General features: G+C 42.7%; 1 protein-coding gene and 1 long non-coding RNA gene across 2 annotated transcripts in view; one reads left to right on the top strand and one right to left on the bottom strand.

The window, feature by feature from the left end:
* ADRB2 (adrenoceptor beta 2) overlaps positions 1–27878 on the bottom strand; it is a 131213-nt gene that overhangs the window by 86430 nt on the left and 16905 nt on the right. The window lies entirely within an intron of this gene.
* On the top strand, positions 3451–11593 carry LOC141407080 (uncharacterized). Its single transcript, XR_012414233.1, has 2 exons — positions 3451–5861; positions 11464–11593. It is a non-coding gene; the product is annotated as an uncharacterized lncRNA (long non-coding RNA).

Genomic DNA, 27878 nt, shown 5'->3' with positions numbered 1-27878 from the left:
AGCCTCTGAGGTGTTGATGCTCTGTCCATAGGAACACTGCGCTCTGGCAGGTGATTGGCTGAATCGATCAGACCTTTTCTCTTGGAGAGCAGTAAGATAGGGTAAGGCATAAGACTAGTGCTCATAATCAGAAGAGGCAGAGACACAGAAGTCCAAGGCTTATGGACAGATTAGACAAGAGTGAAAAACATTCCAGTGGTGGAACGATATCATGGACTCCATGGGGTTTGACTCTGCAGCTCAGATGGTTTCCTTACTTCTCTGTGAATTTTTAAAATAAACTTCTGGTAAGTGAGTAACATGAATGTGTCTCTGTCCATGCTCCCCAGAAGAGGCAAATCAGCACTCTTCAGTCTGTTCCCCTTCAGAGCAGCAACTGGTTCAGGTGATCACCCTCCAGCACTGAGTCTCCACGTTGGGCAGAACTTCTACAGTCATTGGCCCCTGGTTAGACCTGAGGTAAGTTTCCTCAAGGGAGGCTGAGAAACCATCTGGGCAGATTCCTGAGGCCCACTTCAGACTTGATGGAGCAGAATTCCTGTGGGTGGCTCCTGAGACATCTTACCCAAACTCCCCAGATGATTTTATTTCAAGTGATTTCTATGGATCTGCAAGTTTGAAAACAATGACCATGGAGAGCTGTTTGTGGATCACATACTCACTCTGGGCCTACTCATTGTGGTGAGCATGCATGATCTGGGGTGAAGATCCTGCATTCTCTTTGCTCAAAGGTCTTGCTGTGGATCCTCCTTTTTGTGGGGTGGAGGTAGGGAGCATTGGACCCCATCATACAACACCTGATATGTTTTAGGAACTGGTCATACCTGAAATGGCAAATGCTACCCATGAACTGCATCTGCAGGTTGCAAAGGTATTTTTAAAAATATTTTGAATTATTCGCTATCTCTTAATGACCCCAATATTTCACACACACAGAAATCTGATTTCCATCTTTTCTTGAAAATCTGTGATATTTAGTAGCACTGGGCTTTCATTCTGTTTTGGCAACAATGAACTATTGCTGAATACAGATGCCATCTTCAGATGGGGCTTAAGTGCCCCATTTACTTCAGGGTCCCCCCTCTCCTGATAATGTCTCCAAATTTGAGGCTGTCAGTGGTTCAAGAAAAATGGGAGTGATCACATTTTTTGTGGATATGAAGAATATTCTCTCATATTTACCAGGTCAATTTTATAACTGTCTTGAGAAAAATGCAACTCAAGATGATCATTATTACTCTGTTGATGCCAGATGTCTGATCCTAAAGACATTTGAGTTGTGGTGCTTGACACTGATTCCCACATCCCTTCATGGGGCTGTAACTGGAAGGTGAGAGTCCACCATAAAACCAGAGAATATCAGAATCTGACTGTGGAGTGCACTATCTTTCTTGTGCAGATGGAGAGACTTTGGCTCAGAAAGAGAAGAGCACTCTCGGATGTCACTCAGGATGTGGGGCATAGCCAGAGAGAAAGCTGAGTCCTCATTCTCAAGCTGGGCTCTTCTTCATCTACAACTGGCACTATTTCCTTCAAGTTTGTTTACACTTGGCCACATCATTTTTTTTGGGGGGGTGTGTTCACTATACCATAAGTACAGTTCTAACTAAAGTGTCTGACAAACATTATTTGATTTAATAATTTTCCTTATTTGACAAATGAGAAAATTGACATATATAAGGGACTTTGCTTATTTGTGGAAGAAAAATAATTTGAATCCAGGTCTGGGCACAGTCAAAGCCTGAGGGCCTCCCCACGTTGCTGTGTAAATGAGCTAACCTACCAACCTGGGAGATTGTTGTCATGCTGTTTCCATTTTATTATGGAGAAGGCAAGAAGGTAAGTGGCTTGCCTGGGATCACATAGCCAGTAGTTGATATAGTCAGGACTAAAATCTAGGGCTGGCTCCAGGATGGCACTTGTGGCCACATTTGCTACTCTTCTGTACCTCATGTAACCACTAGAAACCTTCCAACAGTTCATTTCCATTGTTTTGTATGGAATCACTCTGTACAACATAGTATCAATACATAAATGTGGGTGTGTAGAAGGGATGGGTCTGTTTTGTGGCACACCGAATGTACCGGTACAGTTTTGTGATAGCGTAGCATTTTGGGCCAACACATTGAGCAGCAGCCTAGACATTCAGATGAGATGATGCTTACAAACAGAGAATCTGCATCCACAGACGAGAAGGGCCTTCTCCAGTGGCACATGGTGAGTACCAATTCTCAAAGATTAGAACCAACACTCTCTAGAGCCAGAACTAGAACACAGGGTCCTGACTTTTTTTCTGTATGATTCTTTCTCTTTCCAACATATGAAATTACTCACCTCCTATTCAAATGTGATCAGTAAAATGCCAGGAAATGCTGTGATTCCCTTCTGTCGTCTTCATTTTACACTGTTAAAGATGAGAGATATGACTTCTCCTCACTTAGAACCCCAATACCTCAGAAAGTGAGGACTGTATCAGTGGTTTTTACAACATACTCCAAAGAGTCCTGAAGTTTCCTGTTAGGCACTTGTAATTTTGAAAATAACAAAGTCTTTACCACCAAGAATAAAGATTCAAATTGACTAAAGAATGTGTTAATCACTCAATTACAAAACATATTTTATATATTGGGTTTAGTGTAATATATCATTTTAAAGAAAGAGTTCTATTGCTAAAAATATCTTGAAAACCTCTTTTTGTAAATATCATTTATCACAGAGTCACAGGATACATCTACCCAGAGGTAGAAAGTAAACATGGATTCAAAGTCAAATATTCCAGTAAGGTAGAGGAAACCAAATTTGCACTTTGGGTTAACCAGGCACTTTGCTGAAAAATGATCTTGCCTTCTCAGCATCAATCAGCTGGGACAATGGCAGTGTTTCTTCTGTTCCTGCTGGCCATGCATTGACCTGCCCATCTTTGCAATGCAGGCGCTGGAATAGCAGGCGTCCTTTGGCAGAAGAGTCTGAGCCTGCTGGAGGCTCTAACACTCAGGGTTGCTTGTAGGATTTTCTACATCTCCACTCTGGGTTCTAGAACCGAGAAGCTTGGCTGTAGATTCAGACCCTGAAAACCTGGGAGTAAGGGTTCAGGTGGCGAGGAGGGATGAGGTGGAAATGGTGCTATGAAAGTTTCTGGAAATATCAGCTGTAGCTTTGTGAGTACAAGAGATTAGAAATTTCTGTCACACAGGAACGAACTTGAGAAAAGCAAGCAGACAAAGCAGATACACACTCGGGCCCGTTCTCCTCTATCACCCCAGCTCAGGTGAGTGGTACACACACACACACACACACACACACACACACACACACACACACACACAGGCTCATATTCAGATTTGTCTTTGATTCAGCTGTAGTTCTTAGTAAAGTGTTTAACTAGTCAGGTCAGACACCCTGCTTCTCATCTCCAGCTAGCCTCAACACTTCTCCTGTCTTTATCCACAGCAGGTAAACACCTACAGGTTTCTCCCTGCTGCAGCATATGAAGCTGCCACCAGGCCTGGCCTCCCTGGCCGTCTCACTCAGCCCTCGAGCTTTCCCCAATTGATCTCTTCATGCCATCAAGGCCAGACTGGACATCCTTGGACACCAGTGATCTCAGAACCTCAGGCCCAGAGGGCATCGGGTCATCCACTGCATGCCTGTTGTTTGACATGTGGAGAGATTGAAGCCTAATATCTCAGGAGAATGAAGGGGCCGCTCTAGCTTCCAAAAGGGCTCCCAGGATCTCTACATCAAGCTGGAAGCCTGTCTTAAATCAGATTTCACAGATGGCAGCCCATGGGCTATACCAGCCCCACACACATTTTGTTCAGTTCATGCACTGTTGGATGCCACAATATTATCTTGTAATTTAAATTGAGTAAACATTTTAAAATGGAAAATTTTATCCCTCCAAAGTCCAGATTTCCAAATTCTCTTAAAAAAAATCGCGCAGGGTGATAACCTCATTAAAACTCCCAAGTGGAGTAATTTGCTGAAGGTGAATAGCCACGTTCCTTTTAGGTGGCGAATTGGCTTAATTCATTTCTCTCCAGTTGGCCTATAAAGGCATTTGTATTTGCAGCCTCTGCTTCATATAAAAATAAGATAATATTAATAATTATGGATGCATATTGAGTATTTTACCACTAGTAAATACCATGCTTATGTTAATTCTCAATAAAACTCTATAAGGTAGATTTATTATCATTCTTGTTTTACAGATGAGAAAGCAGGGCCTTGGATGAGTTAAGAGAGTTGCCCAAGGTCATACACATAAGAAGAGGAAGAGCTGGGATTACATTTAACCAATTCTAGAAACTATGCTGACCCTAAGGCCTAGGTAGACTCCTTCATTGGAGGTGACTCTTGAAATTTGTCCACTTCTTATCTACATTTGGAGTTTCAGTCTTTGTTTCCAACAGTCAGTGAGACTCTGGCACTTTTATGCCTACAAGCATTCACCAAATGGGGAATCTGGGTCATGACAAGATAAGACTTTGCACTATTCTCCTTTCCATATCCCCAAGCCCCTCTGCTCCTCCTTCCGACTTCTCTGCTCAGGCTGCAGCAGCACCATCCTTTCAGTCAGCCATGCCGGCACTTCAACTTCACCTCTGACTCTCCTCTTCCCCGCTTATGTGTTAAATCAACATCTGGTGTTACACTGAACCTTGTTTATACTTTCTCCACGTTTTTGGCTTCGGACCTTTGTTTTCTGTCTCCCTTCCACCTCAAAACCACTCTTCAAGACATTGCTGTATTCATCTTCTTAAAGCATTGGTCAGCCCACACTACTCACCTCCTTAAAAACCACATTGGCTTTCCACTGCCTGAGGGATCCAGGCCCCTGCTCTTTGGCATGGCCTTTGAGACTTTTTATAATAGAGGGGAAGCCTCTCCAGGTGTAGCTTCTTGGAATTCCTCTTTATATTTCCAATCCGCCAGCCAAACTGAGCTATTCCCAGTTTCTCAAATGTCCCCAATGTTTTCCATGTCTAAACACCTGTCCTTTTTGTGTGGAATGCCCCACTACTAAGCCTTCCTTATGGAATTTCACTCCATCTTTTAAGGTCTAGCTCAAATACCACATCCAGAAAAGCATCCCTGAACAAAATGCTCCGCATCTACACCACCCTTATCCCTGTTCTCTGGACCAAGAGGCAAATGCTATTTGACAACTATTTATGGAATATCTATTATGTGCCAGGCAATGTGGGATACTCATTGATGTACTTTTACAACTTTCAGCAAATACTAAGTGTTTACTATGTGGCAGACACTGTCTTAATATAAGAGGTGCAAAACTCACAACTGTAATATAACATCAGGCAGTGATAAGTGTAGTGAAGAAAATATGAAGCAACTGAATCTGATTCACATGGGGTGATAAGAAATGAATGAGGAATCAACAAGACCCACCAGGACTCATGGCACTGAGAGATGCCTGCTGCAGTGATGTGCAGGCCTAACTGGCTCCATCTAGGAGCAAAAGTTCAGCAATTGCCTCTGGCAATTCTGTGGCTCTTTCTGCACCCTGACCCCATCTTTGATGTTGATTGGCACTGTGGCTGCTGGGTGTCCTTATGAGCTCTCTTCAAGAAAAATGCAGCCATGAGGAGGATCCGCTTCCAAGGTCTGTAGATGCAGCGGTTCCCCACTGATGTACTCTGGAGGCTGTTTTCCGGAGGGAGCATCCCCACTGTTGGAGGAGGAAATGCACAGCCAGACCACTGGACAGCATGGGTTAATGCAGCCAATCAGAACAGAGCCTGCCGATGAGGGCAAGGGGCTGATCATTCCTGCCAAGGCGCTCCCCAGAAGCCACTGAAGTCTGTTAGCAGGATTGCAAACTTTAGCTGAGAATAGCTCAGGTGAGTTGGTCCTGTGGAAATCATAGGCAAACTGGCTGCCTCCTGGGTGCTCCCCTCCCTCAAGTTCCTCCCTGTGGAATGTCCTCTCCACTTTCCTCGACAATGATGATCGCTATAGTGACGACTGCTATGACGATGATGGTGATGATGATGTTGATGACGACGATGACATGACCATGAGGCTCAATCACTGAGGCTCTCTGCTAAGTGCTTTATGTGCTTTCTCTTTTTTTTTTTTGAGACGGAGTCTCGCTCTGTTGCCCAGGCTGGAGTGCAGTGGCCGGATCTCAGCTCACTGCAAGCTCCACCTCCCGGCTTTCTCTCACTTAATGCTCACATACAGTTCTTGAGGTAGGTACCGTCATTATCCCTACTTTACAGATGAGAAATCTGAGGCACTGAGAAGTTAAGAATTTTTCACCGAGACATCCTTGTACATGAGGGGTGTTAGAATTCAAACCCAATCAGATGCTAGACTCCAGAGCCCCTGTGTGTTTAACTCTAAAACAGTATAGTTTCCTGTGCTGTTGAAATTTTATCTGACCCCAAGGCCTCATTCAAATAACACCTCTACCACAAAGCTTTCTTTGGTTATCTTTTTCATGTCTGTGCGTGGCACACATGACTGACCTAAGTAGTTGTCATTCATTCATTCAACATTTATTGCGTATTCATTAGGCGATACATGGACAAATGCTATTTTTAATTTTTATTTTTGAGTATTTATTTTAATATGTACTAAAATAATAGCTAACACATCACACCTGTGAGCTTGTAAATGTTTCCACTTGGACTGATCTAAAAAATTACGCTAGAATTGAAGTCATTTTAATGAGGAGCATCAATTAAATGATTAATGGGTCAGGGGAAAAGGTTATGAAAAAATGGCTTACGTCTTGGATGCACTGCTCTCATTTGTGGAATCTCTAATCTGATTCAACAATCTCATTGCACAATGAGGTAACTGAGGCCTAGGGTGTCAGGTGACCTACCTATGAGTTCCTAATAGAGGCAGATTGATGGAAAGCCTTGAGGGGACCAGATCCCCAGGCCAGCGTTTCTTTCTATAATACCATTAGTTTTTTTGCTTCCTACCTGTGCAGTTTTAACCTCAAAGGGCAAAACAATTAAAACAGTTCATCTGAGTTCATTCTGGTAACAGAGAGAGCCAGCAATAACTTCATACACCCAGTTAGATTGCTGTCATTTAACAAGGACTTTTACAAGTATTTTCCTTAGTGTCCTTTCTCTGTTTATACTTATAAACAGAAAATTTTTTTTCAAGATGCTTGTCATTCCTCCCACATTGTTAGAGATCTGCTTGTATATAGTCTCAGGAAATGATTTGATGTTTTCCCCTGGGAGTTTATTCTACTTAGCTAGAATCATAAGAGAGAATCAACTTTGTATGTTATGAGGCCTCTTTCGATTTGGGTTGACATTGTGTGTGCTGTTCTGATTGCCAAGTTGAAATTGAATGGTGTATAAATATAAAATGACTTGCTTTAACTTTTCCACCTAGGTCAGCCCACTGGGGGAGCACATTGCTTGAATCTGAATGCATCCTCTTCAGAGGGACACAGTCTAGAAAGAGGGTGACAGGACTGGAGGAGACCACAACCCTATCAAGGGAGCAGCAGCTGACGGGACTGGGGTTAGCTGGCCTGCAGACTCGAGGGGCCATCCCAAGGTCACTGTTAGCAGCTTGTTGAAAAGCTGTCATGAGGCAGGGCAGGGCAGGCACACTGTGATGCATGTTTGCAAAGCCCTGGGCTGCAGACGCCACCTGCTACCTCAGGAGTTGGGGTTGGGAACAGAGTAAGCAGGAGGGCACCTGAGGAGTGTGAGGAGGGGAAGTTGGCAGCTCCAGGGAATTATTTTCAGGTAGGAATGCAGGCTAGAACTTTTTTTTAATATGAAATCTAAGTTTTTAATGGTGGCAATAAATTTTAGACACATTTCAATACATTGTGTGGCCAAACAAAACACATCTGTGGGTTAGATCTGGCCTGCACACTATGATTTTGTAACTTGTGCTTCTATGGGTCATGAATTACTTTAGCATTTCCAGCTGCTGATTCAGTACTTTAAGTCTATGCGTGGAGTCCCCCTTTCTTATGTGGCAGTTTGTGGGGTGTGGTCCTGTGCTCAGGGTTCAGTGACTTTGGAGAGTATTTTCACCACTCTTTAGGGGATTGTGTGAGACTTGAACAAGAACTCTAAAGCTCCAAGAGCTGGGGACTCCTTGTGGGGTAAAGGGAGGGTCAGGTGATTCCAGGCAATGTGGAGGGGTACCATGGTACCTGGGAATATAATTGACACAGAGGCAAGAGATCCAAGTTTTCACACTACGTTTGCAATCCCCTAGTTGTGTGTTCTGGGATAAGCAACTTCTCTGGGTCTGTTTCCTCTCCTTTAAAATGAGAGGTGGGATTGGATGGGTTTCTGTGATTTTATTACAGTCACCCTTCCTCACTCTCAACCCAACTCTATAGGACTTCCAAGACCCCACATCCAGTATGCCTGTCTGAGGTGTGTTTACAGCAATCTGAAGAACCCACTCTGCAGAGCCAGCTGGGTCAAGTTGCCCCCTCCCTGTTACCCTAGGGTTCTCTCCACCTCAAATGCCTTCCTACTTTCTCTACCCATGTAACCCCTACCCATTCAATCATTCAGCAAGCCTCTCCTGACCCACATCAGGTCTATTTCTCAATCATATGTACCATTCCATCAGAGTACTCAGTATAGGCACACTACTCATTTATTTGTGTGATCATCAGATTAATGTTTCACTGGGTTAGATTATCCTGATGGTCTCTTCTCACCCTGATAATCAGCGATTCTGAGATAGCCAACCAATGAGGGGCAGTGCACAGAGCAGTGGCTCTCAAGCTCTATTATTTCCCCCTGCACTCGAAAGAGTACAGCACACATCCAGCATGGATCTACTGGGTTGAGAAGCTCACATAGAGGTTAAGAGCACAAACCTGGTCTTGACATTTCCTTCTGCTGCTTTCTAGCTTTGTGACTCTTTCTATAAGATGCACTGACACCCAGTTTAACCATAGAGTGATGGTTAATTGTTGTTGTTGTTGTTTTTGAGATGGAGTCTTACTCTTGTCACCCAGGCTGGAGTGCAGTGGCATGATCTTAGCTCACTGCAACCTCCGGCTCCTGAGTTGAAGCTATTCTCCTGCTTCAGCCTCCTGAGTAGCTGGGATTACAGGCACCTGCCACCATGCCCAGCTAATTTTTGTACTTTTAGTAGAGAGGGGGTTTCACCATGTTGGCCAGGCTGGTCTTGAACTCCTCTTACTCATATAATTTTTGAAAAGTTATTTAAAGGTAAAACTACATGTCTCAACAGGCTGATGTAAGATTAGATAAGATGTTTGAATAGTCTCTGACAAAGAGTAACGCTTAATACATGGAAGTGGCTATCATTATGATTATTATTAGGTGGTGATGGTGAGAGCTGCAATGGTGAACGCACAAAAATAAGATTAAAAATTGGTCTTTGCAATAAAATAATTTACAGAGAAGGCTTTGATTGATGGAGAAAGTAGAGTACAGAGTGGGACATTCAGGATACATTGGGAAACCACTTCTCCTAAATTCTTTTTCTAGATTCTAAGTGCTCACCTCTTTACATTCCTAAGCAACCTCAGGTGATCTGCCCACCCAAAGTGCTGGGATAACAGGTGTGAGCCATAGCGCCCAGCCAAGTGATGGTTAATTTTATGTGTCAACTTGACTGGGCTATTGGGTGCCAAGACATTTGGTCACACATTATTCTAAGGTTGTGTGTGCTGGTATTTCTGGATGAGACTAACATTTGATTTGGGAGACTAAGTAAAGCAGATTGCCCTCCTTAATGTGGGTGGTTCCCATCCAATCCATTGAAGACCTGAATAGGAAAAAAAAAGGCTGACCTTCCTCCCAATAATAGAGAATTCCCGTGCTTGACTGCCTTTGAGCTGGAACATTGGTTTCTTTTTGCTGTCAGACTTGAACTAACACATTGGCTCTTCCCAGGTCTCAAGCCTGCCAATTTTTGGACTTGCACTACATTATGAGCTTTTCTGGGTCTCCAGCATGCAAACTGTTGATCTTGGGACTTGTCAGCTTCCATATTGCATAAGCTGATCCTTTATAATAAATCTCTTTTAAAACACACAAACGTGTGCACACTCACACACACATCCCATTGGTCTTGTTTCTCTGGAGAACCCCAATGAATACATATGGAAACAATAATAGTTGTCCTGCAGGATTCTTGTGTGGAACAATTGAGTTAAAACACTTAGCTACTGTTGGATGCATAGCAGACATGAAGGGATGCAGCACATGGAAACCATAAAAATATTTTGAGATCCCAGACAGAGCATCCTTAGAATAAGGATTCTAGCTGGAGCTTTGGATATTTGCTCTCTTCACCAATCAGTATTTTCCTCCTCACCAAAGGACTCAGAGGAAGATGAGACCAAATCACCCAGAGGTCCTGATGTGGTTTGTATCCTCACCCAAATCTCATCTCGAATTGTAATCTGAATTGTAATACCCACATGTCAAGGGAGGGACCTGGTGGGAGGTGATTGGAGCATGGGGGCGGTTTCCCCTCTAAAGTTTTTGTGATAGTGAGTGAGTTCTTACGAGATACGGTTGTTTGATAAGTGCCTGGTACTTCCCCCTTCACTCTCTCTCTCCTGCTGCCTTGTGAAGAAAGTGCATTGCTTCCCCTTTGCCTTCCACCATTATTATAAATTTCCTGAGGCTTCCACAGCCATGCAGAAGTGTGAATCAATTAAACCTGTTTTGTTTAAAAATTACCTAGTCTCAGGTATTTCTTTATAGCAGTGTGAAAACAGGCAAATACAGGTGCTTTCTCCCCCAAGGGATATTTTGCAATGTCTTAAAACATTTTCAGATGTCATAACTGGGGGAAGAGAGGTGCTACTGGCATCTAGTGAGTAGAAGCCTGGGAGGCTGTTCAACATCTTAGAATGCACAAGGCAGGCCCATGGCAAAGAATTCTCTGGTATAAATGGTCAATGGTAGGCCAAACAGTAAGCGATGATATGTATATATATCATCTGTATATCCTAAAGTTCATATGTTTACAATTGACTGACAACCTCCACAAAGGCAAAGCCATGGCACAGACTCCCAGCCACGAGCCAACCTGACTCACCTACTGAAGGCTGACTTACCGGAAAGGGAGAGCCAGCATCTCATTTACGCACAACTTTTCAGGAAAGTAAAACTTCAGGGAAGCTGAGTGTCCCTGGTGTCCTGTACAGTGTGATCATGAAGCATGATATACGTTTTTGCCCACAGCTTCTTCCTGCCTAAACTTTCCAATGCTGAGCGATTCCTGTCCCACATATCATATCATAAAGTCTTTAGGAAAGTGAGAGGCCTAACAGGAGGTTGGAGGCAGCAGGGGAAATGGGGTGAGGCTTGGTGTTTTGCTGAGCTACCCACCGTCTGGGCAACCTAGATTTGGCTCACTTTCTCCCCTTTGGCTTAAATCCTTCATCAGTGAAATGAGAGGGTGGGATGAAATGACCTTTTAATTGTTCTTTTTTTTTTTTTTTTCCAGATGGTGCTGAATCTTAGCAAGACAAGAGTGGAATTTCCTCGTCGCGGGATTTTTCTCTCACCCACTGCGCTTGGCAGAATATCACAGAACTTGGAAACGCCAGCTTGGGAATTAAAGAATTTGACAAACCTGAGTTGGAAATCCTAGCTCCGCCTCTTACTTATATAATTCTTGGAAAGTTATTTAAAAGTAAAACTACGTGTCTCAACAGGCTGATGTAAGATTAGATAAGATGTTGTTTGAATAGTCTCTGACAAGGAGTAATGCTTAATACTTGGAAGCGGCTATCATCATGATTATAATTAGGTGGTGATGATGGGAGCTGTGATGGTGAACACACAAAAAATAATATTAAAAATTGGTCTTTACAATAAAAGAATTTACAATCCAAGAAAATCAGGTCAGTGACACAGAGAAGGAAGAAGTGCTCAAAAGAAGTATGGTCAATGGGTTGCAAGATAGGGTTTGCATTTAGAAAATAGAAGTTAATTCCAACTAGAGATACAGAGAAGGCTTTGATTGATGGAGAAAGTACAGAGTGGGACATTCGGATACATTGGGAAACCACCTCTCCTAAAGTTTTTTCTAGATTCTAAGTGCTCATGTCTTTACATTCCTAAGCAACAGTTAAATAGGACAAGCAAGTTCTCTCTGTGGTCCTCGTTCAGCCTAGATGTCTGTGGAACTGTTGAATTCTTTACTTTTTGTTCTGCCTGACTCCCTACCAAAACAAACAAACAAACAAAAAAAAATGGGAAAGAAAGAAACCAAAAACACAACCAATGCATACGTCCCATGTCCAAAAGGAGTACTCGGTAGCAAGGCACAAGTACACAGATGAAGGAAAAATAAAAGAACAGAAAAGAGCAGGAAAATTTCTGTTTCTTCTCCTAACCAGGAATTCAGATGGGGAATTTAAAGAGTGAATGCCTTCTAATTAGCCTTCTGCTCTGTGAGGCTCACACATATACTGTGTGCGCCCAGCTACCCCCAGGGCTGTCAGAGAGCAAAACTACTTTAATAGGAAGAGAGGAAAGAGAGAAGTGAAGAAGAGGAGGCAAGGAAACGAAGCAGGTTCTACACCGCAAAATAGAGACACAGCCTATCCTCCTCATTTAAATGAAAGAGACAGCTAATGGGCAGGGCAAAATTTCCGGCTCACTCTTGGCATAAGCAGACCTGGGCTATTGTCCTAGCTCTGCATGTTACCGGCCTGTCGTAGTATCCCCTACTTCACAAGCTGTAATGGAGATTAAATGGGAAGCCACCAGTAAAGGAACTATGGTGAAAAGCAAAGTGGTTCACATAAAACAAAGATACTATTATTGTTGTTTTCACAGATGAGGAAACTGATGTGTAGAAGAGAAGGTCTTTGCTCAGGGGGTCCCAAACAGATAGCAGAGCTGGAAGTTTCCATCCTCTCAGGCCGAATTGGCAGATTGCTTTCAGGGATAGGGTGCAGGCAGGCTGGGGCCACCTGAATAGTCAAAACCCTCTGCTTCAGCCACCTTCAGCTAAGAGAGCCTGGGCCAGGGCTGATAAACACGGCCAAAGGCATATCCGGTATAAATTCAGCAGCCCCTCCTACTAAGACGCCAAAGCACGCAGGTTTGTTGTGGGAAGCCCTGGGGAGTGGAGAGGAAGAGCTTGGGAGAACATGTGGGAAATTGAGCCAGCCAAGAGAAATGAAAAACACATTAGCTGGTGTGAAGGGAAGAGGATGCAGAGACACAATCCACAACTTTAAACGTTTCCGTCATCTGTGGCAGAAAGGTGCAAGTGACCTGCTACAGGGCAAGCCCAATTCCAAAGCCCAGGCTGCTAAGGCAAAAAGGCTCCAGACATCACTATCAAAACTTTTACAAGGAAAGTGATCGTGACAAAATCGTTCCAATGCAAACGTGCAGAATTTCCACAGCTTGACTCCCAGGTTGGTCTGCAGAAAGAAAACTATAACCTAATGACAATTTTTTTCATGCCAGGTGGCTTCCATACCAGCTGCCTATGATTTGTTGAGCAAAGCACTTGCCCTTCTTGAGTCTCTGATTCACTAGCAAGGCATCTAGATGGGAAGAGTGATGAGGTACTTTCTAGGTTTCAAAATGTGAAGGATGTGAGAGGGGATGAGAATGGCACAAACCTTTATTGTGTACAACTAGTTGCCAAGGACTGTCTTACATATTTTACATATATCACATCCTTGGGCCTTTATGGTTTTTCTTTGAGGAATGTATTATTATTTCTAGTTTAAGTGTGGGAAATATGATGCCCAGAGAGGTCTGAGACTCATTTAACATCACACAGTCAATAGTCACAAAGTTGAAATTCAAAATTATGTCTATTTCTTTTCAAAGATAATGGTAGAATAATAGTAATCGATGTTCTTGTCCCCTGAAAATGATGTTACAGAACAGGCACGCCTTGTTACTGTCATGAGTCTGTCCCACATCCCAGCTCTGGATATTTTAGGGGAAAGATCACCATCTTTGAAGATGAGACACAAAAGATGCACACTGAAGCTGGCTCAGACTGTCTCAAAAGAGCTAATTATGTGCAACTCTTCTCAACTCCACGTTTAGTGATGTCACCTCAGTACTTTGAAATTGGCCATGACCCCAGTAGTTACACCATAGAAATAGACAAACACTACAAGTCAGGGATCCCCCCTCATGGAGAGCTGGCTGACTAGCACACCACTGGATGTTGCCTCAGCTCCATCACTAGCTGAGAGGAGAAATATTTAGACCCATGTAGTAATTTGACATTGTTGTGACATCCAAGCACTGTGTAAGTGGTCTTGTCTTGTTGACCTAGGTTAGACCTGTTGGGGTATTGGTGATGATCAGAATCACCTGGAGTGAGTGCTGATAGCGTGAAGGAGACACAGCCTCCCTTTCTTCTAATCGGATAGGGCCTGCTGTGTTTTTACCAAGTTTCCCAGGTAACTCTGATGCCCACCACAGTTTGGGAACTGCTAGTCTAATCTACACACCAAGAATAGGAATCCCTCCCTTGACCTTCATCATGTGGATGTTGAAAGTAAGCATAAACAAATAAACTCAGATCTTGAAAGGGTAGGTGCCAGATAAATATGAACCTGAGGCTCCATTTCCTTGCCTGTAAAACAGAGATACTGCTCCCCTTGCCTGGCACTTCTTGAGAAGGTGATCCTGTTGTAATGGTTTTACAAACAGTGAAAGTCTGTACAATGTGTGGCATTGTGATGACAAAAATAGGAAGATGATTTTTCTTTTGGCTCTGTTTCCTTGGAGTGTTGGGGACACCCTCCTTTCACCTTTTACTCCCACATCCTATTTTTGAACTTGGCATATTTTGGCCTAGGGATTAAATGACCCATGGAGCCAGCAAATCTGTGCAGTTGCCCTGACTCCAGCATGTCCCAGCACCTCTGCTCCTTGCTGCAGCTGATCCGTCCCCTCCCAGTACCCGCCACTGGACCCTGGCCCAGGCCGAAGATACCACAGTCCCCATTTCCTTTCAAGTTCCTTCTCAAAACCTGGCACTTAGCCTTTTAACGTAATGGCTGTCCCACCTCAAGAGGTTACCTGGCTTTAATTTTAAAATATCTCTTTTTCTCCTGTGTTTTGGAGTATGACCAACTCAGCTCTGCCAGTGACCCCTCCTTATGGGTGAAGATGAAAGTTCTTAAGCCCTTGGGGCAGAGGCCAAAGTTCTAGAGTGTACTTGCCATGATTGTGCCAGATGATGTTCCCTCTCTTGGGTCTCCACTTCCACATCTGGTGTTTCCCAGCAGGGAGTGATTGGCATTTTGTGTAGGGTAATTCTTTATCGTCTTGGACATTGCAGGAAGTTTAGTATTCCTGGCTGCCAGTCACTGAGTGTCAGGTAGTGCCAACTTTGTCATTGAGACAAAGGTCCCCACACATATGTCTCCAAAGGTCCCCACACATATTTCTAAGTGGCCCAGTGGGGCAGGTTCTGCTCCAGGACTGTATTATGAAGGCCTCAGTTTTCTCATCTGGCAAATGGACCAGAGAAGTTCCCCAGAACCGGAGGGTCTCAGGAGCAGCATTAAGAACTGCCCTGGGCTGGAAGGAGAGGCTGAGTGTGTCTCTGTCCTGCTCCAAACCAAGGTTCTGCTTAAGTTTATTTAATTTATAACAGTTCTACAAAACAAGCTGTTTGGAGAAAACCTCTTGTGGTTAAAAAAAAGTGTGAAAACGACTGGGCTGGGTCAGAGGTTGCTAGATGACAGCCTAGAGGCCCAACATGTGCTCTGCGGACATGTTTTGTTTGGCATGGGGTTTCACAATATTTAGAGCCAACATTTTAAAAATTCTGGATTTTAGGCTTCTCAGAAAAAACCAAAAACAAAACACAACCAAAAAAACAAGAGGACAGGAAGATTTGGCAACACAGCACCGATTTCTACAAGGCAAGAGCGGGCAACGGTTGAGCAGAGGCTGCCCACTTAGGCAGGGCCTACCTACCCTGTCCCTCTTTTCCTTTACTTGTCTGGCCCCATAGGCATCAGAGTGTACAATGCTTAGAACGGTAGTTCTCAACCCAGAGTATCTGGAGTAGCTTTTAAAATTCCAGTACTGGGGCCCTAAGCCAGACTAATTTCATCACAGTCTCTGGGGTGGGGGCCCAGCTGGAGCATTAGTACATTGAAAATCTCGCCAGGTGATTTTACTGTGTAGGCAGGCATGAGAACTAATAGAGTCTCGATGACCTCTAGTTTGAAAACCTGCCCCAAGAAGCTTGGATTCAAACAGAAGTTCCCATTCCCTCTCCCCACGTCCCTTAGGATTCCCGTGCTCTTTTTCTTCCCCTGGAAACACTTGATTTTGCCCAGACTCACGGCCATCGATCCTCTTGCTCAGTTGAGTTCTCACTAGACAGCGTATCCACCTCATCTCCCACTGAGTCCAGGGCCTTCTACTTGAATTCAATCAATGTTCTGTTCTTTCCAAGGCCCCAGAGGATTCAGACCCTCTCCTGGAGACTGTTCCACTCATAGGAAAACTCTGCAAATCCCATAACTCACCAGCTCCCACCAGCCTCCACCACAGAGGCTAATCCAGGTCCCTCCCTCATACTCTTATCTGCAGTGACATCTTCCAGAATCATCTTCTCTGGGACTTTATTTGCATAAAAGCCAAAAAGGCCACCTGTAAGGTAGGGATTCCCAACCTCAGCCCTATTGACATTTTTGGCCAGATAATGCTTTGTTGTGAGAGTTGTGTTGTGCATTGGAGGATATTTAGCAGCATCCTTGGTGTCTATGTCCCTTAGGGGCAAAGCCATACCTATTGAATACCATTGCTGTAAATTCAAAGTTTCACATTCTTTTAAGGCATGGATGAGATGTGCTGTTATTCCAGTTCTTATGCTGCCAACATACCTGTCCACTCCCCATTTCCTTTTAAAGCAAATAGGTCTTTCTGATCCCACCCACTTCTAAGGTTCATTACATCAATAACAATACCTCCATTCATCCAATTGCTCCAAAATCTAGAAGTCTGTTATTCCTCTAGTTCTCTCCATTCATATATGCAAATGATCAGCATGTCTTATAGGCTCTGCTTCCTAAGCATATCTCAAACTCCTCTACTTCTTTCCAGCTCCACTTATTCCAATTTTGTGTATAGATGATATAGATATAGATATAGATAGATAGTTTTTGTCTGGACTATTGCAATAGCCTCATTCTCTCTCCCACAGACCATTTTCCTTACTGCACTCAGAGGTGTATTTAAGAAATGTAGACCAGATCATGGCACTTATCTGCAGAAAAGCCTTCAGTCTTCCCACTCTTAGAATGAAACCAAAACTCCTTACTAGGGTCTATGAGGTTGATCTGGCCCCAGCCAACTCCTCCAGCCACTCCTCATACTTATTTTCTTCTATTTAATTCTAGCCAGATTGGCTGCTTCTCCACTCCTTAAATATACCAAGTTCTTTCCTGCCTCTGGGACTTTGCATATCTCATTTTCTCTGCCTATCTTTTTTTTTTTTTTTTTAAACTCTGGTTTCCACAGCTGGTTTCTTCTCAAGGTTCAGATCTTGTCTTAAGAGTCACTTCTGCAGTCATCTCCCTCCCGCCAAGTTATTCACTGTCCATTGAACACAGTGAATAAATCCATGACATTATTTATATCTTTTAAGCAAATATTACAAACTTTATTATCTTTTCCTTGTTATCATGCATTTTGCCTCACTGGTATATGTGAAGTACCTCATCTATCTTATTTATTACTGCACCTCAGGACCTACTACAATGCCTGGCACATGGCATGAGAACAATAAAAATAAATCTCCGTTGAAGGATTCAGTGAGTAGGTACCATTAAGCTTCAGGTCCCAGACTCCTGAACGCACTGGTAGTAGATAATGACTGACGCTCTTCCAGCTTTGACATTTTAAGATGCCACAGTCTCTGTACCCGTAAAATGTCAATTCACAGTGGACCACTGGGAATTCCATGAGTCACCCAGGAGATCATTACTATCTTAGGGCTTTTGTGACCATAATAGGCTTTCTTTGGTGGAATAATACTGAGTTCTCAAATGTCAGAGCTAGAAGGAAACTTAGAGGCAATCAAAGCAGTCTTTCCACAGTGAGGAATACACCCTAAACTTTATTGTTCACTTAACAACTGCCCCGAAATGCATCAAAAGTTAAAGAAAATAGGATCACTTTTGCCTAGAGGGTCAAACCACATTGTATCAGATAGAATTATTGCCATTCTCATGGGCCAGGTGTGAGTACGCCAGCATTTAGTCAACAGTTCTGGCTGTGGCCTGGACTTTGTGCCAGTAGAAAGAAAAGGATCAGGCTGGGTGTGGTGGCTCATGTCTGTAATTCCAGCATTTTGGGAGGCCAAGGTGGGTGGATCACCTGAGGTCAGGAGTTTGAGACCACCAGGCCAACATGGCGAAGTCCCGTCTCTCCTAAAAATACAAAAAATTAACCAGGCATGGTGGCGGGCATCTGTAATCCCAGCTACTCGGGAGGTTGAGGCAGAAGAATTGCTTGAACCCGGGAGGTGGAAGTTTCAGTGAGTTGAGATCACACCATTGCACTCCAGCCTGGGTGACAGAGAGAGACTCTGTCTCAAAAAAAAAAAAAGAAGAAGAAGAAGAAAAAGAAAGAAAAAAAGTGGTAATACTGCCTGCGGTTGGGAGAAAAGCTAGTCTCAAAGAGTTTGACATACTTTATGATCTAACACAAAGGGGAATTGAGTTATTGAGGAAAATCTTGCACTCTCTCAAATTAAAATAGAAATAGCTTAATGCTAAGCTCTCATCGTCCATTAACATAATATATAGGAAAAAGTCCATGAAATTGAGGAGTCAAAGTGATTAGAAAGAAGAGATAAAAGACTAAAAGGAAAGAAAGGAAGCCTAAAGATAATGAAACAGGAAGAAGGAAAAGTTGAAAGTACAAACTATTACATAAGACTGATTTGAACCCCTAAAGTCCAAGGAAGAGAGGGCCAGTCAAGGAGGGAGTGAGGGTCTTCCAGGGCTCTAGGTCTCTCTCAGTGAAGAAATTGGCATGTGTCATTGCGTAAATTCCTTTAGGAGAGATTTACTGAGCTTGTGCCATGTGCCTGTATCCCTTCTCCCCTCTGGTCCTTTTTGAAATTAAAAGAGTGGAATAAATGGTCTTGAATTAATTTCTAGAATCCTATTTCTTGTCACTTTTTGACTCAAAACCATGGACAAATCTCCAAATAGGACCGAGAATATACTCTGACATCCTTTCAGTTATGTGCCAATTTCCTCAAAATCACTCAATGGTCTTCACACATGGACCAGAGAGACAGAGTGAGATAACAAGCAGTACAATTAAAGGATATTTTCCTCTACTTAGATAATTACCTAGGCATTATGAAGTTCCTGGTGACACCCAAACACCATTCACTTCTTTTTTTCCCCCCAGAGCCTAAAATCTAAAACATTGAGTTAAAACAAAGAACAAAAGTCCTTACATTTGTATACATACTTTTTGAAGCTTATAAAATGCCTACACATACTTTATTTCATGTTGGTTTCATAACAAACCAGAGAGGTGTTATTTTTCTCAAATTACCAACAAGGAAACTAAGACTGAGAGACTAAGCGCTTTGCCCAAGATCACCTGGTGTGCCATGCAGCTGCCACTTGCTCTTGGCTCCCTTCCTCATGATTCTCCAGCTCTGCTCAGCATCCCCGGGACCTGAATACTACAGGATCCCGTACCCTGTTGCTTCAAGGCAGGTTTGGCTGATGGGAGTCAATGATAAAAGACCGAAGGAGGGGAGGGGAGAAGTTGGGTGTTTCTTCTCTTCTCTCTCTGCCTCTGGTGAAATCTCCAGCAATGGCTTCATGTGCTCAGTGCTCAGTGCTTCACGTGATCCTGACAAATGTCCTGGCCTCCCAAATCTAGTAACACTACCTGTTCCTGTGTCCCTCCAGGCTCAGGGGCAGTAGCATCTTCCTGCTGTTGCTAATATCTGTGGTGCTTTACCATCTTGTTTGGCTTTTCAGCTTTTTCATTACCTGTGCATCCAGTTCCTTATATTCCTTATTTCGAAAGACTTAAGAGTGGTTTACATTTTCCTGGCTGGACCCAGACTGAGTGACCTGGCTAGAGAACCACTACTCTGAGGAGCCCTAAGACAGCATATCAGACGTGTGTGTATGTGGATGTATGTGCATTTTACTACTAAACAGCAAGAGCCTTTTCAACTGGAACTGAGCCCATATATCTTTGGATCTTGGGACTCTAGCACAGTGCCTGGCATATACCAGACACCAGAAAATGTTTGTGAACTTGATATGTTTGTTTGGTAAAACAAACCCAGCCAGAGTGGCTGTTTAGTTTATCTCCATATCTCTAAGTATCTGTTAGACCTAAACAGAAGAAATACAGGTACTTCTAGTCTATAAAACGTACCTGTGAGCCATTCTGTCACATATAACTGAGCCACACAGGAAAACTGCATCATTAGCAATTTCTGTAAAATCATTCTGGCTTTGAACCATAGGAGTTATTTTAGATGGGAAGCTATTAATTAGCTGAAACTTAGGAAAAAGTTTAATTACCTAAAAAAGGGGGGATGTGAAAACTGGGTGAAAGACATGGGAAAACATGGAAAGAAGCATTCTTTTAAATTATTTCAGTTTTCAGACACTTATGCAGGAATTGTTTAACAGAGTTGGATGGTACCAGTCATGGGAGACCTGGTTGCTGGCCCCAGTTTTGCCACTAACTTGCTTTGTAGTCTTGGGAAAGTCATTTCTCTCTGGCCCTCAGTTGCTTGATTGGCAAAATGAGGAGGTAAGATTAAATGATCTCTCACTGCAAGATCATTAGCTCACCAGCATTTAGAGAATCAAGCCCAATTTTATATTCACATCAAATGAGACCTTGCTTATTCTGGCCCCAGCTTACCTCTCCATCCTCATTTTACTGGCCAGTTCACCTCACTCACCAGCCCTCTATGCCGCCTAGTCAGCCAGATGCTTACGAACCCGGACCTATGCCATCCTGTTTTCTCTGTGTCTCTTCTCTGTGTTCTCTTTACCCCACTTTGCAGCTCTGCTTAATTTCTCTCCTGTCTGCTATGGTCTCAGATCCCTTCTCCTGTTGGGATAAAAAAAAATAAGACTTCCTACTATTGAGGGGAAGTATGGGGTTCCAGTTAAAAGAGGGGACTTTGAAGCCAGAATAATGGGTTGAAAGCCCTGGAGCAGCAATCTACTAGCTGTGTGAATTGCACACTTACTTACTGACTATTCCTCAATTTCTTCACCTGTGAAGCATTGATATTAATATTACATACATTAAATTTCTTATGTTGAAAGATCTAGAATGATTCCTACTTTCCTAATTGAAAACCGACTAAATTACCTGGCTGAGGAACAAATATTATGAGAGCCATAAACCTGGCAGAAATGGGCAGATACAGCATACCACTGGTGTGTGTGTGTGTTTGAGTGTGTGTGCGTCTGCATTTTCCTATTAAGCAGTGAGAGTCTTTCCACTATGATATAGCTTTAGCACAATGATTGACATTGCAGGCACTAGCAATATTTGTGGACATTTAATACTGGCAAGGATTATCTGAGGCAATACATTCTATGCCTAGAACAATACATGGTACATGGTGATGCTCAGTGATACAGCCATTATAATTATAGCATAAAGCTGGTACAGAGGAAAGACTGATGGATGAGGAGGAAGAGGAAGTGGGTTCTCACCTTAGCCCTGCCACAAGCTAGCGGTGACCCGGTGCATATATGGAACCATTATATGTGTCTCACCAGGCTTTTTTCTTTCTTATTAGAGCAGTTACTGTGCTGTCTTCTTATGTTTTTGTGTGCTACAGTGAACTAGTTAAGGCCAGGAGACTGTTATGGACTGAATTAACTGTATTCCCTCCAAATTCATATGTTGAAGCCCTAACCCCTAGTATCTCACAATGTGACCATATTTAAAGGTAGGGCCTTTAAAGAGGTGATTAAGTTAAGACAATGCTGCTAGTGTGGGCCCTAATCCAATCTGACTTGTGTCCCTATAAGAAGAGGATATGAGGGCATACAGAGAGATACTAGGAGTGTGTGCATACACAGAGAAAAATCCATATGAAGAGGCAGCAAGAGGGTTGCCACCTGCAAGCCAAGGAGAGGGGTCTCAGAGGAAACAACCCTACGGGCACCTTGATCTTGGACTTTCAGCCTCCAAGACCATGAGAAAATAAATTCCATTGTGTAAGCCACCCAGGCCGTGGTGTTTTGTTATGGAAGCCCTAGCAAACTAATACAGGTGCTATGTATTTATTCATTTATTCAACCATTACTTATGGAGCATTGATTATGTGCCAGGTCCTGATTTATGCAATAGGATATGGAGTGCTGAGAAAACAAAGAAAGAAAAAGGGCTTCTGCTCTCAGGAGGTTCGCAGTTAGGTGGGAGAGACTGACAATCAAAAGATGACACAAGTCAATGTGATAAGAGCACAGAATGAGGCATCTCTGTGCCCTGAGAGTACATGAAGCAGTGTGGGGGTGGGAGCTGATGCCCTGGTGTCTGTGCTGTTTTATCCCCAGCACTGTCACAGCACTGTGCTGACAGACAGTACACTGTAAATATTGGTTGGCATTTATTGAAGGCTCTGATCTCTCAATTCTCTATGTGGATTAACATGAATTCTTAGTACTCATGGAAAGAGAGCCCAGGGGCAGACTCTGCTAAGTGTGGACTGTTTATAGGGCAGCATAAAGCTGGTACAGAGGAAAGACTGATGGATGAGGAGGAAGAGGAAGTGGGTTCTCACCCTAGCTGTGACACAAGCTGATGGTGACACCCTTCCCTTGTCTGGATCTCCATTTCCTCATCTTCAAAAATGAAGAAGTTGGAGTCGGTCATCTCTAAGATCCCCTGTAGCTCCAAGAAATCTTTCCCCAAATCTAGTTTGTGAAAAACTAATACTTAGTGGAGGATAGAAGAGACAGAGAGAAGGAAGGAGGAGGAAGAAAGGTGGAAGGAGGAGGAAGAAAGGTAGAAAGAAGAAAGCTGGCAGGCAAGAATAGAAAAGGAAGGAGGAAAGAAGGAAAGGGAGGGAAAGAAGGAAGGAAGGAAGGAAGGAAGAAAGGAATGGCTAACAAACTAGGTTGGCAGAGGTGGGACTCGACCTGTGGTCCTCGATAGTCCTCGGTGCCCACTTTGCAGTTACTTGGGCAGCAGGTCTCCTGGTCGTTCAGCAGCACCTGTGGATTCAGCTGCCTAAATCCTGCCTGTACCAGGCCATATAAACTTGGGCAAGTTATTTAACCTATGCCACAGTTTGATCACTTACATGGCATGTGTAGGAATATCTTTATCATAGGGATGTCGTGTGGATTAAATTTGAAGATGGGTGGTGAGGTTAGAGATTATGGAAGTAATATACGAATATCAAATTGCTCATTTGGGTGGATTTGCACTTTACAGAGTCACCCAGTATGCCACCTCCCTCCATGCAAACCACACATACACTCATTCCCACAAGTACAGTCATGCATGGCATAATGACGTTTCAGTCAACAACGGGCCACATATACTATGGTGGCTCCATAAGATTATGATGGAGTTGAAAAATTCCTATCGCCTCATGATATCTTGATGATCCTGACCCTGTGTAGGTCTAGACTAATGTGTGTGGTTGTGTCTTAGTTTTTAACCCAAAATTTTAAAAGTAAAAAAAAAAAATAAAAATTGAAAAAAGTTTATAGAATATGGATATAAGGAAATAACATACTTTTGTACAGCTGCACAATGTGTTTTTGTACAACACAAAACAATTTGTGTTTTAAACTAAGTGTTACTACAAAAGAGTCAAAAATTTTAAAAAAGTCAAAAAGTTTATAAAGTAAAAATGTTACAATAAGCTAAGTTTCATTTGTTATTGAAGAAAGGAAAATATTTCTTTGTAAGTTTAGTGTACAAATTTAGTGTATAAATTTAGTACAGCATTTATAAAGCTTTCAGCAGTGTACAGTAATGCCCTAGGCCTTCACACTCACTCAGTGACTCACCCAGAGCAACTTACAGACTACCAAGCTCTCTTGATGGTAAGTGCCCTGTAAAGATGTACCATATTTAATCTTTTATTCTATATTTCTGCTGTGCCTTTTCTGTGCCTACATATGTTTGGCTACACAAGTACTTACCATTGTGTTACAATTGCCTACAGTGTTCAGGACAGTACCATGCTGTACAGGTTTGTAGCCTGGGAGCAATAGGCTATCCCACGTAGTCTAGGTGTGTAGTAGGCTATGCCATCTAGGTTGGTGTAAATATTCAATACAATGTTTGTACAACATTTCCCTGTCATTCAGTGACACATGATTGTAATTGAAAAAATGTGCCATAAACAACAGCCATTCTTATCACCTGTAATCCACTTATTATTTTTTATCTGTTGTATGACAATTCATTTAAAATATGGTGGCTACAACTTGCTGATTTGATTTCACAGCTCACTAATAAGTCATGACCCTTTGTGTGAAAAAGAATGATGTTGAGCAGCAGTTTCTAAAATGTGTTGCAGGCTCCTCAGGGAGCAGAAAACACAACTTATTCACATAAAGGAAAAATAATAAAACAACTATTTGTTTTGTTTTTCTTCCTTCTGGTAAAATGTTTATTTTTGTATGTTTAAATATATACATAGTATATTATCACAGTGGTATGTGTATAATCTGGGCATAATACATACACAGATACTAAGGGTGTGTTAACAAATGTTAGTAAATGGGGTGCATCTTCAGAAAAATTTGGAGACTAGGATGAAGGGTATCCCAATTAAGTGAGCTTAATAATTGGACAATCAACTACAATTCTTCCTCAATAGATTTTTGTAAGACATTATAATTTAAATTTTTGTCTTTTATCTTGGTCACCTACAGCCTGAAACTTATTATGCAGCAAAATCTCAGTTCATCTGTATGGATATTACTCTGGCCTGAGGTGTGAAGAGCTTTGCTGTCTCTTCTTGGGCTGGCTCCACCATTATTTGCTATAGGACTCTGGACAAGATGGTGCCCCCTTCTGTTTCAGTTTCCTGCTTATTTAAATTGAGGGAGTTTGTTACCTTTAATATTCCTTTCAGTTTGCTAAGATTTTATAATTCTATGAGGATTTGGAAACTTTTTACTTTTCTGTTCCTGAGTGTTGATTAATTTCAACAGGAAAATGTTCCTGGTTAAAAGTCTGCATTAGACGTGATTAGGACTTACCTCTATCCCTCCATTCATGTTAGTTTATCTTTCAACCAGGAAATGTTAGAAACTCAACTCGTGGCTAACCACATATCTTTGACTTAATAACTGGGTCATCAACAAAGTCAATCCCCACTGAAAGAGACCACAGAAAACGTACAAAATTAAGGACGGGTCTATTGGTATTTCCCCGAAAGAAATGAACGTCTTTTACACAACTACTCACAGCTAGGAACAGTTACAAGTATCATAAAAGCCAAGTGCTATTAGAATGGTTTGGAGAGGGCAGATCAATTAGAAAAAAGAAAAAATTAAATTATCAGGGTCCAACAACAGGAAAATGCTTAATTTTGAAAAATGTATATGAAATACTCTGCAACACTTAAAATAGCACTTAAAGACATTATTTCCTAACACATGCAAATATCATATAATAACTGGAAAAAAGCAAGAGACAAACCATAATTTAGCATAGTCTCAATTTTATTAAATGCATACTGAATAGCATATGTGTACAAACAGAAAAGAGACCTGAAAAAAAGAAATCCTAAAAAATGTTAACAAAAGTAATACCAGATCGAGGAGTTATGGGTGATTTTTATTTGCATTTTATACTATCCTGCATTTTCCAATTTCCTTCAATATGTATTTGTTTGTTTAGTCATTCAACAAAATTTTTTTCTGTATCAACTATGAACCAATTATGTTCTAGACACTGGAAATGGAGACAAATCCCAGCCTTCCTGCAGCTTCCTCTCCAGTGATTGGATGCAAACAATAAACATGAACAATGAATAAATGAGCAGTGATACAGATAGTGGTACATGTTGCAAAGGCATCCGATTAGGGTGACGGGAAAGAGTGACGAGTGTTTTGCATCTAGTTTGGGTGTCTTGTGGGGGTGAGGCAGTCCAGAGGAAGTGCCCTTTGAGCTGAGTGAGACTGAATGACACAAAGAAACCTGAAGATCTGGGAGAATTTACCCCTCCAAGACAATGGGATGGGTTAAAGCTTAGTGTGTTCCCACAGCAGAGAGAAGGCCAGGGTAGCAGAAGCACAATGTGCTGTGAACACAAGCTGAGGTTGCAGGGATCTGACCATGCTGACATCACAGGCTTCGGTCTAGCTGCATTGGAAGGCACAGAGAGGTTTTGCGTGGCGAGTAATGGATGGCACACCCCTTAGAAAGATAACTGGGTGCAGAGACTCCTGGTGGTAGAGGCAGAGCGAAAGCAGGGAGACCTACTAGGAAACACATTTTTCTTCATAATTTACCAATTCTATGACCTTGGTTTCCACAACTGTAAAATGGGGCAGTTGGGCAAAGTCAGTGATTTCTAAGGTACTTCCAATACTTAAAAATAGAAAAACATTATTATTTTTGTATACTTGCTTACCTTTAAAAGGATGTAAGCTTCTCAGACACAGGGGCCAAGTCTTATTCCTCCCTTTATTCTCAGAACACTGCCTTCCACCTTATAGATTCAAATACATGGATCTAGGCTGTACATTAGCATGTGTTTGGGTGTGCTATTAGTTCTCTGTGTCAGTTTTCACCGTACTTCCTTTTGAACTCATTTGCTGAAACCTTTCTACTGAAGGTAGCTGCAGGGCACCGAAGGCTTTTTAGCCAAGACTGCCTGCTGCGTTTTAGAAAGGTCACACAGAAGGTAATGAAGGGGCCTTGGAGGGACCCAGGAGTGGAAGCCGGAAGACAGAGAGATGCATTATTTTATTAGAGAATCCCCCGGGCCCTGATAGTCAAGAGAATCCACCTTGGAAGGCAGAATGTGCCAGTGAGGAAGGAGCCCTTGGTCTGCACAAAGCCACCTCCATGGAAAGCCCTCCAACACTGGGAGATGAGAAAGTGCAAGACTCCACTTATTTATAGATGGGGGAAATGAGGCACAAAGAGACAAAGTGACTCATGTGCCGAGGATTTCTGACTTCAGGGCCTTCTCTCAGCTAATGTGAAAACCAGACTCCATTTAGGGAGGGATCTAGGGAGGTGAAGGCTTTTACTTGGGCCAAAGTAGAAAGGCTCACCAGGGAGGGTGGGGGCGGGGGAGACAAGTATCCTTGACTGAAACCATGACAAATTCTTCAATACCTTAATTTTGACACTCTCATAATCCAAAAAGGGCTAAAATTGGCCTTAGAGCTTGTGTTATGAAAACCGAGCAGATCAAACAAAAGAAATAAGCAAAACTCGAGTCAGCCAGATAATAATCCATGTGGAGAACATGCAAATTCAAACAAAAATAGATCAGAGACACTTTCCCAAGAGACGCAGAACTGGGAGATCCTGGAACCAAATCCTTTCCATGAAAGATGGGGAGGCAAAGATGGGGAGGGAAACAAGGGGCTCTCTTCAGTTCCACACCCCCGGAGACAGAAAGCAAGCTTTGCCAGCAGAGTCAGGAGTGGGACTTGAATTTAATTTTCCCCATTCTGAGTCAGTGGTCATCTCACTCCCTCATAACTAATTTGGGGTCTATTTGCCAATCCTGCAGACAGGCACAATGGCAGGGGACAATCTAAGTGATGTCAAAGCATCTTGTGCATTCTGTGTATTGCCATACACGTGCACACATGTGTGCACACATGTGTGTGCGCGCACACACACACACACACACACACACACACACACACACTCTGTTTCAGGTTTGGTGAGGTCTTC

This window comes from Macaca fascicularis, chromosome 6, assembly GCF_037993035.2.
Source record: "Macaca fascicularis isolate 582-1 chromosome 6, T2T-MFA8v1.1".
Lineage (NCBI taxonomy): Eukaryota > Metazoa > Chordata > Mammalia > Primates > Cercopithecidae > Macaca > Macaca fascicularis.
The sequence above is the reverse complement of the archived record's forward strand: the minus strand, read 5'-3'. Positions and strand labels throughout refer to the sequence as shown.